This window comes from Halichoerus grypus, chromosome 9, assembly GCF_964656455.1.
Source record: "Halichoerus grypus chromosome 9, mHalGry1.hap1.1, whole genome shotgun sequence".
NCBI lineage: Eukaryota > Metazoa > Chordata > Mammalia > Carnivora > Phocidae > Halichoerus > Halichoerus grypus.
This window is the reverse complement of record NC_135720.1, coordinates 112,800,960-112,822,729: the sequence shown is the minus strand read 5'-3', so window position 1 is coordinate 112,822,729 and position 21,770 is coordinate 112,800,960. Positions and strand designations below refer to the sequence as shown.

Genomic DNA, 21,770 nt, shown 5'->3' with positions numbered 1-21,770 from the left:
GTAAGGGTAAAGACAGGACTAAGACTCTATTACTTCATATTTTGAACACGTTTCCTCATGTTTTTGATAGAAAAATCAAATTTCTACCTGTATCACAGTGGTAGATTATCAATGTGGGTTGACTCATAGGGTCAAACAGTTTGCTTCCAAGTCTTCTGATAATTTCTAAGAACAACACAACAAGGTAACACATGACAAAGGTCTATGAACACTACAGGCAGGTCTATAGGTAGACAATGTGTCTTACTCATTTCTGTACCTCTACCAGCTAGTGTAAGTGAATGGAGTAAAAGAGGTACTCAACAAACACTGAACTGTGATTTTCAAAAGCAGTCAATATAAAAATGGTAAAATATCAGACACTAGAGTAAGGAATCAGTGCTTAAGTATCATTACCAGTTGACTACATTCCTTCTCCAAAGCTACTCTGAAAAATCTAGAGACTTATACTGTACCTGAGTGTTCAACTACAAAAAAAAAGTAAAATATTCTGTTCTAATAAAACCCTGGCAAAATTAGCATATCTCTGAAGTGCACTGTAAGTATACTGGCTGTACATACACACACACAGCAGATTCATCTTATTAATTCATCAGTTTGGCTTAAACATGGGCAGTCAAGAACAGAAGACTACACCCAGCTGCCAATCTCTGAGGATACATTAAATCACAACTGGAGGAAGAGATGGTTTAGAGAGCTGGAATGCAGAGGGAAGAAACCTAGGATAAAAGTTCTGTATCATATTGTATTCTCTTATAGTATTATCTTATTAAAGCACTGTAATATAGGGGCGCCTGGGAGCTCAGTCGGTTAAACATCTGCCTTCGGCTCAGGTCATGATCTCAGGGTCCTGGGATTGAGCCCCACATCGGGCTCCCTGCCCAGCGGGGATCCTGCTTTCTTCTCTCTCTCTTTCCCTCTGCCCCCCTGCCCCCGGTTGGTTGTCTGTCTGTCTCTCTCAAATAAATAAATAAAATTTAAAAAATATAACAAAGCACTGTAATATAAATTAAGCAGATTTAAGACATGGCTTTAATATTCTTTCCAAAGGTCCATTATTATGTCCAAGAGAAAAACTGTATGAGAACAGCATTTTGGGTCCGTGAACAAAATCTTATGTAGAAGGAACAAAAACCTTGGCTTCCTTAAATCCCCACCATAAAAGTGTGGGAGGAGAACAGCAACTGAGGACACAGAAGGGAACGAGTGCTGCTCTCAGGTTTGATGTCTAGAGGCCTCTGTCTGGGCACTGGGTTTTGAGAACGAGTGGATCTTCCTTTATAGGAGAGACGCAGTGTTTGGGGAGAAGTCTGGAGAAAGAATCTATAACACTGTAACAGATCCTAGGCCAGAATAAGGAAAATCTGGGGCACCTGGGTGGCTCAGTCGTTAAGCATGTGCCTTCGGCTCAGGTCATGATCCTAGGGTCCTGGGATCAAGCCCCACATTGGGCTCCCTGCTCTGCGGGGGAGTCTGCTTCTCCCTCTCCCACTCCCCCTGCTTGTGTTCCCTCTCTCGCTGTGTCTCTCTCTGTCAAATAAATAAATAAAATCTTAAAAAAAGAAAAAAGAATAAGGAAAATTTATTATTTTTTTTGGTAAAGATTTTATCTATTTGTCAGAGAGAGAGAGAGCGAGAGAGCGCACACAAGCAGAGGGAGAGGCAGGCAGAGGGAGACGCAGGCTCCCTGCTGAGCAAGGAGCCCGAAGCAGGGCTCGATCCCAGGACCCTGGGATCATGACCTGAGCCAAAGGCAGACGTTTAACCGACTGAGCCACCCAGGTGTCCTGGGAAATTTATTTCTGATGTGTCCCCACCATCTCCCAAACCCCTCCATTTGAGCCACTGAGTTGGTACCTTCCCCCATACGCATGTCAAGTTACTGACCAGTGAAGTTTGTTAATGTGACGTATTCCATCTCTTAAGGATCAGGTTCTTAGGGCCTTCCAAGGTGACAAAATAATCCCACAATTAATCTTGTCATTAGACAAAGATTCAACTATCTAAGTAAACACCCTCTTCCAACAAGTGACTCAGATATTTCACAATTCCAGAAAAAATTTCTAAGGGTATATATGATAGAACACAAACCATGCTTGAATTTAAGCTCCAATCTATTGGTAACTAGCTATGGAATCTTTGGCTGTTTCTTAGTTTCTCCATCTGTAAATTTCAGGAGGTCAGACTAGAATGATATCTAAGATTTATTTCAACTCTAATATTTTATATTTAGAATTACTTTTTAATGAATAAATACACATTTTACTTTATGGGAAAATGAGATTTGAAATGTGGAAGGGAAAACAATTCCCAAGGAATGGAAAAAGTTATTTTGGTATTACAGAGTGCACTTTCCATTACAACGCTCTGGCAAAACACTATTAATTCTGAACTTTACCACCCTGGATACTGTATTCGTATTTTATAGCTGCAGTAACAAATTACCACAAATTTAACCGCTTAGGTAATACACATTTATTATCTTACAGTCTGGAGTCAGAAATAGAGCTCTGTGGGCAAAAAATCAAGGTGTTAGTAGGGCTGCATTCCTTCTACAGACTCTATTTCCTTGCTTTTTTCCAGATTCTAGAGGCTGCCCACATTCCTTGGCTCATGGCTCCTTCCTCTATTTTCAAAACAGCAATATTGTATATGTCTCTGATCACTCTTCTGCAGTCACATCTCCCTCTGACCACAGCCAGGAAAGTTTGTCTGCTTTCTTAAATTTCTTAAGAACCCCTGTGATTATGTTGGGCCCATGTGTATAATCCAAGATAATCTCCCCATCTCAAAGCCTTTAATCACATCTGCAAAGTCCCTTCTACTGTGTAAGGTAACATATTAACAAATTCCAGAGATTAGGATGTGGACATATTTGAGGGGCCATTATTTACATAGATACCTAGTCATCAAATCAAAATCCTAAGAATTTCTCCCAAGCCTAAAATTCTGTTGATTTCCTCCATTTTATCTTTAGGGTTCTTGTAACATTCTTTCCTATCTATTTATCATCCAGTTGAACAACGTTCTAATCTGAAAATAAAATTAAATCTAATATTTGATATGTATCATTCTGAAAATTCCTTTATAATTTCAGAAAGCCCAAGTTGGAACATTTATTACAGTTTTTCAGTTTTGTGATAAGTTAAAACTATAAGTGAACTTGATAATACACAATGCATGTTTTCCCACCTCAAACTTAATCACTGAAAAATTATTTAAAAAACTGAGTCCCTTATGTGGTCCTGAAATTTGAGCAGCAAAATATAAACACTGAAGAATACTCAAGTACAGTTTAAAAACAGTAGTGACATATACTTCACAATAAAATGCACATATTTTGGGGCACCTGGGTGGCTCAGTCGGTTGAGCGTCTGCCTTCGGCTCAGGTCATAATCCCAGGGTCCTGGGACTGAGCCCAGCGTCAGTCTCCCTGCTCAGCGGGGAACCTGCTTCTCCCTCTGCCTGCTGCTCCCCCTGCTTGTGCTCTCTATCAAATAAATAAATAAAATCTTTAAAAAATAATAAATTGCACATATTTAAAGTATACAACTTGGTAATTTTTGACATATGTATATAGATCTATAAAGCCATCACTACAATCAAGATAATGGACATATCTGTCACCCCAAAATTTTTTCTTGTGTACTTTTAAGACTTTATTTATTTGAGAGAGACAGCAAGAGTATGGGGTGGGGAGGGATATACAGGGAGAGGGAGAAGCAGGGAGCCTGATGCGGGGCTCAATCCCAGGACCCTGGGATCATGACCTGAGCTGAAGGGAGATGCTTAACCGACTGAGTCACCCAGGCACCCCTCTTGCATACTTTTATAATTCATACCTCTCCAGCTCAGTCTCCAGACAACCTCTGATCTGCTTTTTGAATAGTTTGTATTTTATAGAATTTCATATAAGTGGAAACATGTCTCTTTTTAATTTTGAATTAACTTTGTTTTTTAACAATTTTATTTATTTATTTGAGAGAGAAAGAGAGAGAGCGTGCGTCCACACCAGAGCAGGAGGAGGGGCAGAAGGAAGAGGGAGAAACAGACTCCCCGCTGAATGCAGAGCCCGACAAGGGACTTGATACCTGGACCTTGAGATCATGATCTGAGCTGAATCAGATGCTTAACCAACTGAGCCACCCAGGTACCCCAATTCTGAATTAACTTTTATATATGATGAAAAGTATGGATTAAGGTATGATTCAGTTTTTTTGTATAGGAGTATCAAATTGTTCCATTTATTGAAAAGACTATTCTTTTTCCATTTAATTTCCTTGGCACCACACTCAAAAATTAACTGACCATATTTTTTTCTGGACTCTCTGTTCCGTGGATCTATTTGTTTATCTTTACATCAATACCACTGTTTTGATTATTATAGCTATAATAAGTTTTAGAAGTCAGATAGTGTTAAATCCTCTTTGTTCTTCATCAAAATTGTTTTGGTTACTCTAGGACCTTCATTTCCATATGAATTTTTAAAACCAGCTTATCAGGGCGCCTGGGTGGCTCAGTTGGTTAAGCGACTGCCTTCGGCTCAGGTCATGATCCTGGAGTCCCGGGATCAAGTCCCACATCGGGCTCCCTGCTCGGCGGGGAGTCTGCTTCTCCCTCTGACCCTCCCTTCCTCATGCTCTCTCTCTCTCTCATTCTCTCTCTCTCAAATAAATAAATAAAATCTTAAAAAAAAAAAAACAGCTTATCACTTTCTACAAATTGCCTGCTGGGATTCTGATTGGGATTGTACCGAATCTACATTTTTATTTTATTTTTTTTATTTTTTATTTTTTTGTACCGAATCTACATTTTTAGAGAGAATTGACAATACTAAGTCTTCCAATCCTTGAACATAATAGCTCTTCATTTACTTAGGTTTTCTTTATTTTTTCTCAGTAATATTTTATAGTTTCCAGTATAGACATCTTACACATCTTGTACACAATTTATCCCTAGGTATTAATTTTTAAAATTTTACTATAAATGGTATTCTTTTTAAATTTCAACTTCTGACTATTTATTTGCCAGTATACAGAAATACAATTGACTTTTCTATATTGATCTTGTATCCTGCAACTTTGTTAAGTGCACTTAATTGTTCTGGAAGCATTTATTTTTATTTTTTTTATTTTTTAGAAATCCTAGGGAGGGGTGCCTGGGTGGCTCAGTTGGTTAAGTCTCTGCCTTCCGCTCAGGTCATGATCCCAGGGTCCTGGGATCGAGCCCTGCATCGGGCTCCCTGCTCCACAGGAAGCCTGCTTCTCCCTCTCCCTCTGCCTGCTGCTCTGCCTGCTTGTGTTCTCTCTCTCTCAAATAAATAAATAAAATCTTAAAAAAAAAAAGAAAAAGAAATCCTAGGGAATCATGTCATCTGTAAATAAAGAGTTTACTCTTTTCTTTCAATCTAGAGGTCTTTTATTTCTTTTTCTTGCCTGATTCCACTGGATAGAACCTCCAGTACAAGGTTGAATAGAAGTGGTGACAGTGAATATTTTTTTCTTGTTCTTGATCTTGGAAAAGATTTAGTCTTTCAGTCTTAAGTATGATTTCAGCTATTTGGTTTCTCATAGATGCTCTTTATCAGATTCAGGAAGTTTCCTTTTTTCCCTAGTTTATTGAGAGTTTTTATCAGCAATGCACGTTGGATTTTGTTAAATGCTTTTCTGTATCTAATGAGTTAATCTTTTTTTTCCTCCTTTTTCTTTGTTAATGTGTAATGTGGTACACAGTACTCCCCCACTGCAGGAGATACAACAACCTAAGATCCCCAGTGGATGCCTGAAATTACAAATAGTAGCAAACCCTATATTTACTATGTTTTTTCCTATACATACATATCTGTGATAAAGACTAATTTATAAATTAGGCACAGTAAGAGATTAATGACATAATAATAAACTAGAACAATTATAACATAAAATAAAAGTTACATAAATGTGGTCTCTCTCTCTCAAAATATCTTTGTTAAAAGATTTTTTATTTATTTGACAGAGACACAGCGAGAGAGGGAAAACAAGAAGGGGGAGTGGGAGAGGGAGAAGCAGGCTTCCCACCGAGCAGGGAGCCCGACGCGGGGCTGGATCCCAGGACCCTGGGATCATGACCTGAGCCGAAGGCAGACACTTAACAACTGAGTCACCCAGGCACCCCTCAAAATATCTTAATTGAACTGTACTCACCCTTCTCGTGAGGATGTGAGATGATAAAATGCCTACACAATGAGAGGAAGGGAGGTGAATGATGTAGGTATTGTGACGTAGTGTTAAGCTACTATTGACCTTCTAAGGATATATCAGGAGAATCATAGGCTACTGGACCGCAGTTGACCACAGGTAACTGAAACCATAGGAAGTGAAACCACAAATAATGAGGGATTACTGTTTGCATTCCTGGGACAAATCCCATTTGGTCATTGTACTTTATCCATCTTACATGTTGTTGGGGTCAATTTGCTAAAATTTTGTTAAGAATTTTATGACTGTGCTCATAAGGAATATTGGTCTATAATTTTTTTCTTGCAATATATTTGAATGGATGGATTTATTTATTATTTATTTTATTTTTTAAGTAATCTCTACACCCAACGTGGGGCTTGCACTTACAACTCTGAGATCAAGAGTCATATGCTCTACCAACTGAGCTAGCTAGGCACCACTGTCTGGTTTTAATATCAAGATAATACCAGTATCACAGAGTAAGTTAAGCAGTATTCTCTCCTCATCAATTTTATGTAGGAATTTGTGTAAAACTGGTATTATGACTTCTTAAAATGTTTGGTAGAATTTATCAGGGAAGTCACCTGGGTCCAGAATTTTATTTGGGGGAATATAAAGTCCTTAATACATAAAGGATTATTCAGGTTGTTTCTTCTTGAGTAAGTGTTGGTATTTTGTCTTTTAAGGAATCTGCCCATTTCATCTAATATCCTGGCATAAAGTAATTAATATCACTGTCTTATTTATCCTTTTAATACCTATAGGATCTGCAGCTTTGCCAACTCTTTTGTTCCTGATTTTGGTGACTTGTGTCTTCTCTTTCCTGATCCATTAGGCTGGAGGCTTATCAATTTTACTGGTCTTCTCAAAGAGCCAGCTTTTGATTTCATTGACTTTCTACTGTTTCATTGGTTTTGGCTTTTATCATTAACTCATTTCTTCTGCTTACTTTGGGTTTAATTTTCTCTTCTTTTTCTAGTTTCTTAAGGTGGAGGCTCAACACACTGATTTGCAACCTTACTTTTTCTCTAACACAGGCATATAATGTTAAGAATTTTCCTCTGAGCACTTTCATTAACTACTTCCCACAAATTTTGATACACTGTTTTCATTTCCACTCAGTACAAAATACTTTCTAAATTCAACTTTGATTTTTTTTCCTTTGACCCATAAATTTCTTAAAGATGTATTAGTTTATAAATATTTAGGGGTTTTCCAGATAGTTTTCTGTTATCAATTTTAAATTTAATTCTCTTTGTCAGATGACTTACTTTTTATGATATAAGTAATTTTAAATTTATTGACACTATTTTAGGGACCAAAATGTGGTCTATACTAGTAAATGTTCTCTGTGCAATTGAACAAAATGTGTATTCTGTTGTACTGGGTAGATGTCAAATAAATGTCAATTAGGTCAATTGGGTGACAGTATTTAAATCTTCTAAATCATTACTGATATTTTATCTTATTCTACCAGTTGAGAGGTAAGGTATTGAAATCCCCAACTGTAATGTGGATTTGTTTCTCCTTTCAGTTCTGTCAGTTTATGATTCATATATTTTGAAGCTTTTTAGGTGTATAAATATTTAGGACTATTAATTCCACTTTTTGAACTGACCCTTTATCATTATGAAATGATCTTCTTTATTCCTGGTAATATTTTTTGTTCTAAAATCTAGTTCGTCTGGGGCATCTGGGTGGCTCAGTCAGTTAAGCGTCTGCCTTTGGCTCAGGTCATGATCCCAAGGTCCTGGGATCAAGTCCCACATCAGGCTCCCTGCTCAGCGGGGAGTCTGCTTTTCCCTCTCCCACTCCCCCCACCCCCGCTGTTCTCTCTCTCTCTCTCTCTCTCTCTCTCTCCCCTTCTCTCTCTCTATGTCAAATAAATAAATAAAATCTTAAGGGCGCCTGGGTGGCTCAGTCGTTGGGCAGCTGCCTTCAGCTCAGGTCATGATCCTGGCGTCTTGGGATCGAGCCCTACATCGGGCTCCCTGCTCAGTGGGAAGCCTGCTTCTCCCTCTCCCACACCCCCTGCTTGTGTTCCCTCTCTCGCTGTGTCTCTCTCTGTCAAATAAATAAATAAAAATTTAAAAAAAAATAAAAAAATAAAAAAATAAAATCTAGTTCGTCTGAAATTAATATAGTTATTCCAACTTTCTTGATTAGTATTAGTATGGAATATCCTTTGCAAACCTTTTACTTTTAGCCTATTTGGGATCTTAATATGAACAGTAGGTTTCTTGTAGGCAGCATACAGTTGAGTCTTGCTTTTTTACTCCATCTACTAAGTTCTGCCTTTTAACTGTGTTGTTTAGGTCATTTATAGTTCATGTGATTATTAATATAGATTGGTGTAAACTTAACATTTTGCTATTTGTTTTCTATTTGTCACATCTGTGTTTGTCCCCTTTTCCTCTTTTTCTTGGATCTCTGAACTTACAGTTTTTTTGAAATCTGGAAAAATTTGGCCATTGTTTCTTCAAAAATTTTTTCTGCACCCTCTCCTCTCAAGACTACAATTACATGTACATTCAACCACCTGAAGTTGTCTCATAGCTCACTGATTTTTTCCCAGTCTTTATTTCCTTTATTTTTGATGATTCATACTGGTTTGGCTTCAAGTTTACTAATCTTTTCTCCTGCACTAATTTGCTGTAAATCTCATGAAGTATATTTTTCATCTCACACATTGTAGTTTTCATATTTAGATGTTCAATTTGGGTCTTTAAAATATATTACATACCTGTATTTGACATTCTCAATCTTTCCAGTAATACCCTGAACATATAGAATATAGTCATAATAAATGTTTTAATGTCTTTGTCCACTAATTCTATCATCTGTGTCTCTGTTTTGACTTATTGATTTTCCTCCTCAGGGGCTGTATTTTTCTGCTTCATTCCAAATCTAATATTTTTTATTGGAAGCCAAATGTGAATTTTACCTTGGTGAGTACTAAATATTTTTGCATAATTATAAATATTAAGCTTTGTTCTGGGATGCAGTTAAACTACTTGGAAATAGCTTGATCCTTCTGAGGTCTGTTTTTAAGCTTTGTCAGAAGGGACCAGAGCAGTCTTTAGTTTAAGGCATTTGCCCCACCGCTGAGGCAATACCTTTCTGAGTATTCTACCCAATATCCTATGACATATTTTCCTCTGTGGCTGTTGGGAACACAAACTGAGAAAGAATCAGAGATTGTTCCCTATAATCCTTTTGGGTGGTTCTTTCCTGGCTTTGGGTAGCTTCCATAAAATACATGTGCTGATCAGCACTCATCTCAAGATTTAAGAGGGACTTTGCAGACCTGTGGAGTTCTCTCTTTGTGCAGCTCTCTCCTTCCCTAACTGCAGCCACCCTGGCCTCCTCTGACTCCAGCTCGGTCTCTTTAACTCAAGGCGACAGCTGAGCTGCCCCCTCCTTACACTGCAGCCTGGAAACTCTCTCCATATAGTAAGCTAGGATAATTGTAGGGCTCATCTGTTTCTGGTTTCTTGGTGATCACTGTCTTGTGCTGCTTCTTGTTCAGTGTTTGAAACTTCATATATTTTTTCTGGGGTTTTTGTTTGTTATGTGATTACAGCCAAGAGAGTAAATCAATCTCTCTTAATTCATCTTGGCCAGAAGCACAAGTCCATGAGTACACAAGCCAGAAAAAGGAGACACAGTAAAAAAAACACAAGTATTATGAATGGAGTTTCAAGTGGGAGAAAAGGTATTTGATAAAATAAACACTGTTTAGAACAAATTTTGAGTCTGAAATTTGAAGGGTATAGGTTTTCCATGACATTAAAAAAGTCAAAGCCCACAACTGATAATCTACCTCCAAAAATGGCAGGTACTTTTTGAAAAAATGGAGTCAAAACTACAGTTTTGTGTTTATTTCTGGAAATCTGGATAATTGCAGTCTTTTTTCCTTTAATCTATATAAGAAACGATTGTTTTAAACCTTACAAGAATGAAAAAAGTGTGACTTTACATTTCTGAAGGCCACAATTAATATACCACAATTTTTAAAAACTGAAATTAAGAACTGTTTTTCCCCTTCTTTTGATTGTAGAAAACTATACAGTAAAAATCACCTTAATACTTCAAAGTCATAATGCCACAAAATTTGGTTTGTGATTGACATTAATCTTTAGTGTGTTTATAAAACATGCTTTTGTTTTACAACAAACCTCAAATGGACACCTATTATATGCAAAATCTATAAAGTATCTCAATATACTGAGATTTTAATATTGCTTAAACTGGAAAGAAAACCCCCAAACTATTTAGAACATACACACACACACACACACACACACACACACACACTGTAGCAGCACTTACAACATATGAACAGCAGTCTGTCACCAAGCCACATGGCTTAATTCTCTGTGTATCTATTTAAACTTCTAACTAGCCCTAGCACCACTTGCAGATATCCGCCCTTAAAAAGCATACAGTATCATAAGAAAACAACATATACAGATGCAAAAAAACTGAAAGAACACAAGAGGGGCAGAGAAGGCTATTAAAGAGTGCTGCTTGGATGGCTTCCTTTCTCCCCCTCTTATGTTCCATCAAAGTGGCTTCTGTGGCTCAGATTGCATTATCTGGCTCCTTGCCCTCATGCTACTCAGCTGCCATTCATTCCAGTTATCAATGGCAATTATACAAACCAGCCAGATTCCCAAAATTTCATCTAAAGGTTCTGAGTAAAGTCCTAAGCTGGTGTGTAAGGGAGGGCTTTTAATGGAGAGTAAAAAGGCAGAGAATAAACTGAAGGAAGCTAACTGGAGAGATAAAGAGGATCAAGAAGCTGGAATACTAAATTTGAGACAGGCTCATTTCTACCCATGATCTTACACTCTCACCTTCACACACTCTTCCTGGAAAGCTAGGTAACTTGAATTTTTATCTACAGAGCTAAATTTGCCTCTTGAGTTAAAAACTTATTCTATTAGCCAAAACTTTGCTAAAATTGTAAAATTTAACACAATTATATATTACAGAAAGTTTGGGGAATAAAGAAATGCAAAAAGAATTTACCACAATCCCAATATTACAACGTAGGGGTAGGTTTTTTTTTTTTAATGGACATTATTTTTTAGAACAGTTGTAGGTTCACAGCAAAACTGAGTAAATTAGCCAAAACAACCCTGAAAAGAAAAAAGTTGAGAGGACTCACACTTCACGGTTCCGAAACTTACTACAAAGCTACAATAATCAAAACTGTGTGGTACTAGGATAAGGACAGACACAGATCAGTGGAACAGAACTGAGAGCTGAGAAATAAACTTCTACGTTTATGTTTAACTGATATTCAAAATGGCTGCCATGATAATTCAATGGGGGAAATAATAGTCTTTTCAACAAATGGTGCTGGGACAACTGGATTTCCACAAGCAAAAGATTACAAAGTTTGATACCCTACCGCACACCGTATATAAAAAGTAACTCAAATGGATCAATGATTGCAACGTAAGAGCTAAAACTACCTCCTAGAAGAAAGCATAGGGATTGTAAATCTTCACTGACCTTTGATTAGGTAATGGTTTCTTATGTGAAACAAAGTACAAGCAACAACAAAAAAACTGATAAATGAGACCTCATGAAAATTAAAAACATCTGTGCTTCCAAGAGCACCATGAAGAAAGTGAAAAGAAATCACAAAGAAATGGGATGAAAATTTTGCAAATCACATATCTGGTAATGGAACTGTTATCTAGAATATATTAACAACTTGGAGTCTAGGAGAGACGGGAAAGAAAGAATAGGAGGATCCTGAGCTCACCTCCTATCAAGGACATACAGAGGCAACAACTACTTGTGATAAAACTCACTCTGAAAGTGACCTAAAGACTGGCAGAACAGATCTTCCACAGCTAAAGACATAAGAAGACCACAAGATGGGGAGCAGGGAGAGACACCTGGGTGGCTCAGTTAAGCATCTGCCTTTGGCTCAGGTCATGATCCCAGGGTCCTGGGATTGAGCCCTGCATCAGCTCCCTGCTCAGTGGGGAGTCTGTTTGTCCCTCTCCCTTTGCCCCTCCCCCAACTCAGGGCACGTGCTCTCTCTCAAATAAATAAATAATCTTTAAATAAAAAAGGGGGAGAGAGAGAGAGAAGAGGAGAAAGGGCAGAGACACAGATGGTGAACCAAACCCCCAAGGTTGCAAACCACAGCAAGAGGGATAGGTATCACAGGCATGGAGGAGCCAGGAGATCAAGCCCCAGAATGGGGACACCTGGCCCTGGGACCTGCACCAGAAAGACGAGACCTCATAACATCAAGTTCTGAAAATCAAGGGGGCTTATTTCTGGGAGAGCCACAAGGCTATAGGAAACAGAGACTCCACTTAAAGGGCCAGGGCACTACTATCACCCAGTCCAAGACCCAGCACTGAAGTGGGGTCGGGAAAGTGCCTAGCACCTGGGTTTTAAGTGAAGGAGATTTACTGACTAATTTTGGAATGTGTATTGGAGGGGACAGGAATCTGCAGGAACTTTCTTGGAAAATGGAAATGCTAGAGGGTGCCACTTTTCTTGCCCTCCTTCAACTTAGCTGGCCAGGCACTTGTGGGAGCCTGTTCTGGCACTCTCTACCTACCCTGCAAGCATGCTTGCCCAGCCCCAGCATTCCCCTGTGGACCTGCCCCACCTGGCAGGCGCCCCTCCCTGGTGGCTCCCACCCCATCATACCTGGAGGGCAGTCTCAGTAGCGACCAACATTCCCCTGGGGCAAGTACTGCTCTGTCATACCTGGCAGGCAGCTCTAACTGGGAGGTACCTCTCCAAGCACACCTCCAGACTCCTGCCCTGAAGAGCGAGGGAACCAGCCCTCCCACCAGCATGCCCATACTAGCCAGAGTGGGGTCTCTCAGCTAGCCATGGGAATAAAGGAGGGGCAAGCCCTGCCCACCAGTGTACCCAGAGTAGAAGCCAGTCATTGCAGATAACAGGGCTGATGGCTGGCCCCACCGACTAGCATGTCCCCAAAAGCTACAGCTGGGCCACTCAGCAGCCATGCAAGGGGGCAAACCCTGCCCACCAGTGCCCCCTGCCAGAGGGTGCAGCCTGTCATTGCTGACAGCCACGCTGAGGGTCAGCTGTGTGATGAAGTGATAACTGGAAGGCAGGCAGGCAGGGAGGGACAAGGGCCCCACCCTAAGAGGAAACCACCCTTAAAAGGATTTTACACTGCCCTGGAAGGAGTCCTCCACCCTTTCCCATTATGATAGATAGGTGAAAAAAATCTGATTGGATGACAGGGGCAGGGAGGGTTAATCAGATTGAAATAGCTCACCAACAAGCCCATAAAACCCCTAGACCTAAAAACTTTGGTGGCAACCCTTTCAGGTCCCTTCCCTCCTTGGGACCTTTGTACTATGACTTTGCTATCCCTCAATAAATTACTCAATAAAGCTTGCTTTGCTGCCCACCACTCTGTCTGGTCTACCTCTTCATTCTTCAAAGTGGTGTGACCAAGAACCGAGGGCACTGATGGAGAAAAAAATCTGCAACACCAACATGCCTACAGGAGAGTACATGCAGCCAACACAGGGGACACCCTTGGAACACCTGGTTATGGTGACCAGGGGGGACCACACTACCAGATACCAAAGGCTGTCTTCTACATAAGACCACTACTTTCAGACCAGGAGATGTAGCTGACCTACCTAATACATAGAAATACAGATTCAGACAAAATGAAGGGACAGAGGAACATGTTCAAAATGAGAGAACAGACAAAACCAAAATTAAAGAGCTCAAAGTAATAGTCATAAAGAGACTCACCAGGCTTGAGAAAAGATTGAATGAAGTAAGTTAGAACTTCAACAACAGAATAGAAAATATAAAAAAGAACCAGTCAGAGCTGAAGAATACAATAATTGAAATGAAAAAATACACTAGAGGGAATCAACAGATTAAAAGATGCAGAAGAGGGGCACCTGGGTGGCTCAGTTGGTTAAGCATCTGCCTTTGGCTCGGGTCATGATCCCGGTGTCCTGGGATCGAGCCCCGCATCAGGCTCTGTGCTTAGCAGGGAGCCTGCTTCTCCCTCTCTCTCTGCCTGCCTGTCTGTCTGCTTGTGATCTTGCTCTCTGTCAAATAAATAAAATCTTTAAATAAATAAATAAATAAATAAATAAATAAATAAAATAAATAAAAGAAAGAAAGAAAGATGCAGAAGAATGGATCAGAGATCTGGAAGACAGAAAAGTGGAAAACAATAAAGCTTAACAGTGAAAATGAAAAAGAATTTTTAAAAAAATGAGGGTTACTAATGGGAATTCTGTGAAAATGTCAAGCATATCAGCGTTCACATTATAGGGGTCCAAGGAGGAGAAGACAATGAGAAAGGGGTAGAAAACTTACTCAAACACATAATAGCTAAGAACTTTCCTAACCTGGGAAAAGAAACAGACATCCAAGTCCAGGAATGAAAGAGTGCCCCAAACAAGATGAACCCAAAGAGATCCATACCAAGATACATAATAATTAAAATGGCAAAAGTTAAAGAAAATCTTAAAAGCAGCAAGAGAAAAGCAAACAGTTACATACAAGGGAAACTCCGTAAGGCTGTCAGCTGATTTCCCAGCACAAAATTTGCAGGCCAGAAGGGGGTGGGACATGATATATTCAAAATGCTGAAAGGAAAAAAACCTAAAAACAAAATACTCTACCTGGCAAGGTTATCATTCAGAACTGAAGGAGAAATAGTTTCCTAGACAACAAGTTAAAGGTGTTCATCATTACTAAATCAACCTTACAAGAAATGTTAAAGGGAATTCTTAATTGGAAAAGAAAAGGCCATAAATAAAATTATGAAAGGAAAAAATTTCACTGGTAAAAGCAAACATACATTAAAAGGTAGTAGTAGATCTGGATGGGGGATGGGATAACTGGGTGATGGGCATCAAGGAGGGCATGTGATGTAACGAGCACTGGGTGTTATATGCAACCGATGAATCAATCACTGAACTCTACCTCTGAAACTAATAATACACTGTATGTTAAGTAATTGGATTTAAATAAAAATATTTTTAAAGTCCATAAAAAAAAGGTAGATCTATCACTTATAAAAATAGTATGAAGGTTAAAAGATAAAATTAGCAAAATTATAAAAAGATGTAAAGCATTACATACATACAACTTGGAGGAGGAAGTAAAAATGTAGCGCTTTTAGAATGTGTTCAAACTTAAGTGCCCATCAACTTAATAACACTGCCATATACACAGATTGCTATATATATACCTCATGGTAACCACAAACCAAAAACCTGGAATATATACACAAAAAATAAAGAGAAAGAAATCCAAACCTAACACCAAAGAAAGTCATCAAATCACAAAGGAAGAGACCAAAAGAAGAAATGAACAGAGAACTATAAAAACAACCAAAAACAATGGACAAAAATGGCAATAAGTACATACCCATCAGTAACTTTAAATGTAAATGGACTAAATGCTCCAATCAAAAGAAATAGGGTGACAGAATGGATAAACAAGATCCATTTATATGCTTCCTAAAAGAGACTCACTTCAGACCTAAGAAAAACAGAGACTGAAAGTGATATAAAGATATTCCATGCAAATGGAAGTGGGGAAAAAAAAGCTCGGATAGCAATATTTGTGTCAAACAAAACAGACTTTGAAACAAAGACTGTAACAAGAGACAAAGAAGGGCATTACATAATGATAAAGGGGTGAATCCAACAAGAGGATATAACAATTGTAAGTATCTACGCACCACACATAGGAGCACCTAAATATGTGAAACAAATATTAACAGAAACAAAGAGAGAAATTGACAGGAATACAATAACAGTAGGAGATTTTAACACCCCACTATATCAATAGATAGATCATCCAGACAAAAAAAATCAATAAGTAAACAGTGACTTTGAACAACACATTAGACCAGATGGACTTAACAGATATATACAAAACATTCCATCCAAAAGCAGCAGAATACACATTCTTTTCAAGTACACATGGAACATTTCCAGGATAGATCACATGTTAGGCCACAAAACAAGTCTCAATAAATTTAAGAAGAGTGAAATCATATAAGCATCTTTTCCAACCACAACAGTATGAAACTAGAAATCAATTACAAGAAGAAAACTGGAAAAAAACACAAACATGTGGAGACTAAAAAACATACAACAACCAACCAATGGATCAAATGAAATCAAGGAGGAAAAATAAAAAATACCTAGAGACAAATGAAAATGGAAACAATGGTTCAAAATTTTTGGGATGCAGCAAAAGCAGTTCTTAGAGGGAAGTTTATTAGTGATATAGGCCTACCTCAAGAAACAAGAAAAATCTCAAATATACAATCTAACCTTACACCAAAATGAACAAAAAAAAAGAACAAAGACCAAAGTTATTAGAAGGAAGAAAACAATAAAAATCAGAGTGGAAATAAATGAAATATAGACTAAAAAACCAGAAAAGACCAAAGAAACTAAGCTGGTTCACTGAGAAGATAAAACATAATTGACAAACCTTTAGTCAGATTCTTGAAGAAAAAAATGAGAGAACCAAAATAAATAAAATCAGAAATGAAAGAGAAGTTACAAATGAGACCACAAAAAATACAAAGGATTATAAGACACTACAATGAAAAATTATAGGCCAACAAATTGAACAACCTAGAAGAAATGGATATATTCCTAGAAATATACAGTCTTCCAAGGCTGAGTCAAGAAGAAACAGAAAATCTGAACAGACCAATTATTAGGAACAAAATTCAATCAATAATCAAAAAACTCCCTACAAACAGAAGTCCAGGACCAGATGGCTTCACAAGTGAACTCTACCAAACCATATAGGTTATAGTATCTATCCTTCTCAAACTATTCCAAAAAAACAGAAGAGGAAGGAATGCTTTCAGATTCATTCTACAAGGCCAGCATTACCCTGATGCCAAACCAGACAAAGACACTACCCCACCCCCGAAAAACTTACAGACTAATATCCCTGATAAACATAAATGTAAAAATCTTCAACATAATATTAGCAAACCGAACTTGAAAACACATTAAAAGGATCATTCACCACTATCAAGTGGGATTTAATCTAGCAAAGCAGAATGGTTCAATATCTGCAAATCAATCATTGTGGTACACCATGTTAACAAAATGAAGAATAAAAATTAAGATCGTCTCAATAGATACAGAAGTATTTGACAAAATTCAACACATCCATTCATGATAGAAACTCTCAACAACACGGGTACAGAAGAAATATACCTCAACATAATAAAGGCCATACAAACCCACAGCTAACATTATACTCAATTTCCTCTAAGGTCAGGAACAAGACAGGGATGCCCACTCTCACCACTTTTATTCACCGTAGTACTGGAAGTCCTAGCCACAGTAATTAGACACAAAAAAGAAATAAAAAGCATCCAAATTGGTAAGAAAGAAGTTAAACTGTCACTATTTGCAGAGGACATGATACTATATATAGAAAACCCTATGGGACGCCTGGTGGCTCAGCTGGTTGAGTGTCTGCCTTTGGCTTGGGTCATGGTCTCGGGGTTCTGGGATCGAGTCCCACACTGGGCTCCTTGCTCGGCAGGGATCCTGCTTCTCCCTCTGCCTGCTGCTCCCTCTGCTTTACTCTCTCTCTCTGACAAATAAAATCTTAAAAAAAAAAAAAGAAGAAGAAAGAAAACCTTAAACACTCCACCAAAAAAACTATTAGAATAAATGAATTCAGTAAAATCACAAGATACAAAAATCAACATATGGAAATCTGTTGTTTCTATATACTAATAACTATCAGAAAAAGAAATTAAGAAAACAAATACATCAAAAATAACAATATACCTAGGAATAAATTTAACCAAGGAGGTAGGAGATGTGTACTCTGAAAACTATAGAACAATGATGAAGGAAATTAAAGATGGCACAAATAAATAAAAGATATACCATGCTCACAGATTGGAAGAATTGATATTGTTAAAACATCCAGGGGCAGTTGGGTGGTTAAGTTGATTAAGTGTCCACTCTTGATTCTGGCTCAGGTCATGATCTCAGGGTCTTGAGATCAAGCCCTGCATCAGGCTCTGTGCTCAGTGCAGAATCTGCTTGTCCTTCTCCCTTCCGCCCTTGCTCTCAGTATCTCTCTCTCTCTCAAATAAATAAATAAAATCTGAAAAAAATAAATAAAATTGGGTGCCTGGGTGACTCAGTTGGTTAAGTGGCTGCCTTCAGCTCAGGTCATGATCCTGGGGTGCTGGGATCGTGCCCCACGTCGGGCTCCCTGCTTAGTGGGGAGCCTGCTTCTCCCTCTCCTTCTGCTGCTCCCCCTGCTTGCGCTCTCTCACTCTGTCAAATAAATAAATAAAATCTTTAAAAATAAATAAATAAATAAAATAAAATGTCCATACTACCCAAAGCAATCCACAGATTCAATACAGTCCCTATCAAAATACCCATAGCATCTCCCACAAAACTAGAATAATCCTAAAATGTGTATGGAACCACAAGAGACCCCAAATAGCCAAACCAATCTTGAGCAAGGAACAAATCTGGAGGTATCACAGTCCCAGATTTCAAACTATACTACAAATCTACAATAATCAAAACAGTATGGTACTGGCACAGAGACACATAGATCAATGGAACAGAATAGAAAGCCCAGAAATAAACCCAAGGTTATATGGTAAAATTAATCTATGACAAAAAAGGCAAAAATATACAGTGGGGAAAAGATAGTGTCTTCAATAAATGGTGTTGAGAAAACGGGGCAGCTACATGCAAAAGAATGAAACTGGACCACTTTTTTACACAACACACAAAAATAAACTCAGAATGTATCAAAGACCTAAACATAAGACCTGAAACCATAAAACTTCTAAAAGAAAACATAGGCAGTAAACTCTTGGGACAGCAGCCTTAGCAATATTTTTTTGTATAGGTCTCCCCAGGAAAGGAAAACAAAGGCAAAAACAAACAACTGGGACATCAAACTAAAAAGCTTTTTCACGGTGAAGGAAACCACCAACAAAACAAAAAGCCAACCTGCTGAATGGGAGAAGATGTTTGCAGATAATAAATCCAATAAGAGGTCAATATGCAAAATATATAAAGAACTCCTACAACCCAACACCAAGAAACCAAACTGGACAGAGAACCTGAATAGATATTTTTCCAAAGATGATATATAAGTGGCCAACAGGTACATGAAAAGATGCTCAACCTCACTTATCAGGGAAAGTCAAATCAAAACCACAATGAGATATCACCTAACACCTGTTAGAATGGCTATTACCAAAAAGACAAAAAATAACAAGTATTGGCGATGATGTGGAGAAAAGGGAACCTCCTTGAATTAGTTGTTGGGAATGTAAATTGGTGCAGCCACTACAGGAAACAGTATGGAGGTTCTTCGAAAAATTGAAAGTTAGAAATACCATATGACCTAGTAATTCCATTTCTGGGTATTTGTTCAAAGAAAACGAAAACGCTAATTCAAAAACATACAAGCACCCGTATGTTTATTACAGCATTACTTACAATAGCCAAGATATGGAAGCAACCTGAGTGTCTATCAATAGATGAATGACTAAAGAAAATGTAGTGTATATACACAATGGAATATTACTCAGCCATAAAAAGAGTGAAATCATACATTCGCACCAACATGTATGGACCTAGAGGGTATTATGCTAAGTAAGTCAGACAAAGACAAATACCACGTTTTCACATATATAGAATCCAAAAAACAAATGGAAACTAATTCATAAATATAGAAAAAAGAAACCTGATGGCTATAAGTGGGGAGGGGGCTGGAGAGAGGCAAAATAAGTGAAAGAGATTAAGAGGGGCAAACTTCCAGTTACAAATTAGTCACAGGGATGAAAAGTATAGCATAGGGAATATAGTTGATAATACTGTAACTTTATATTGTGATAGATAACTACACTTGTCATGGTGAGCATTTCATAATGTAGTTTAACTGTCAAATCACTATACTGTACACCTGAAACTAATATAGTATGTCAACAATACTTCAGTAAAAAATCTACAACTCAGGGCGCCTGGGTGGCTCAGTCGTTAAGCGTCTGCCTTCGGCTCAGGTCATGATCCCAGAGTCCTAGGATCAAGCCCCGCACCGGGCTCCGTGCTCCGCGAGAAGCCTGCTTCTCCCTCTCCCTCTGCTTGTGTTCCCTCTCTCGCTGTCTCTCTCTATCAAATAAACAAAATCTTTAAAAAAAAAAAATCTACAACTCAGTAATAAAGAAAACAAATAACCCAATTAAAAAATGGGCAGGGGCTCAGTCAGTGAAGCGTGCGACTCTTGATCTCAGAGTTGTGAGTTCAAGCCCCACACTGGGCACAGAGATTACTTAAAAAATAAAATCTTAAGGGATGCCCTTAAGGGTAGCTCAGTCGGTTAAGCGTCCAACTCTTGATTTCAGCTCAGGTCATGATCTCAGGCTCGTGAGTTCCATGCTCAGCGGGGAGTCTGCTTGAGATTCTCTCTCTCCCTCTGCCCCTCCACCTCCCTCCCTCTCACTCTCTCTCTCTCTAAAATAAATCTTTTAAATAAATAAATCTTTTAAAAAATGGGCAAAGTATTCAAATAGACATTACTCCAAAGAAGATATACAAATAGCAAATAATCACATGAAAAGATGCTGAACACATCACTAGTCAGTAGAGAAATGCAGATCAAAGCCACAATGAGATACCACTCCACACCCACCAGGATGGCTATTAGGAAAAGGAGAGATCATAACCAGTATTGACAAAGATGCGGAAAAAGTAGAACCCTCACACATTGCTAGTAGGAGTGTAAAATGGTGCAGCTGCTTTGGAAAATAGTGTGGCAGTTCCTCTAAAAGTTAAAGTTATCATTTGATCAATTCCAAGAAAAATGAAAACATATGTCCACCCAAAAACTTGTGCATTAATGTTCATAACAGCATTATTCATAATAGCCAAAGAGTAGAAACAATCCAAATGTCCATTAACTATTGAATGGGTAAACAAAATGTAGTATATCCATACAACTCATTATTATTCAGCAATGAAAAGCAATGAAGTACTGATAACATGCTACATGAATGAACCTTGAAAGTATTATGCTAAATCAGACTGGGACACAAAATACCATATATTGTACGATTCCATTTATATGAAATGTCCGTAAATCCATAGAGACAGAATGTAGACTGGTGGTTACCTAGGGTAATGGTAGAAGTAGGAGTGACTGCTAACGGGTGTGTCATTTCTTTTGGGGGTGACAAAATGCTCTTAAGTGGGATAATGGCAATAACTGCATAATTCTGTAAATATAGCGGAAACCACTGAGTTACACACCTTAAAGAGGTGAATACCATGCTATGTGAATTTTATGTCAATAAATCTATTAGAAAAAGTACTCTATTGAATAGATGGACATTAATTCCTAACATACATTGCTTCCAATGTATCTATTCTACATAACACTGCTGTGAACATTTTTGTGCCTAGACTTTTATCATATAATTAAGAGTATGGATTCTTGGGGTGCCTTGCGGGCTCAGTTGGTAGAGTG

At 38.2% G+C, this 21,770-nt stretch overlaps 1 protein-coding gene across 20 annotated transcripts in view; it reads right to left on the bottom strand.

The window, feature by feature from the left end:
- Nucleotides 1-21,770, bottom strand: part of FKBP5 (FKBP prolyl isomerase 5) — a 119,062-nt gene that overhangs the window by 74,224 nt on the left and 23,068 nt on the right. For 2 of the 20 annotated variants that reach the window (XM_078055422.1, XM_078055419.1), the window contains exon 3: nt 88-165. The exons of 17 other annotated variants lie outside the window; for them this stretch is intronic. The gene's annotated coding sequence lies outside the window, so the exon portion shown is untranslated. Of the gene's footprint in view, nt 1-87; nt 166-3,349; nt 3,491-21,770 lie in introns of all 20 variants that reach the window. One more of the 20 variants, XM_078055418.1, reaches the window with a different exon arrangement.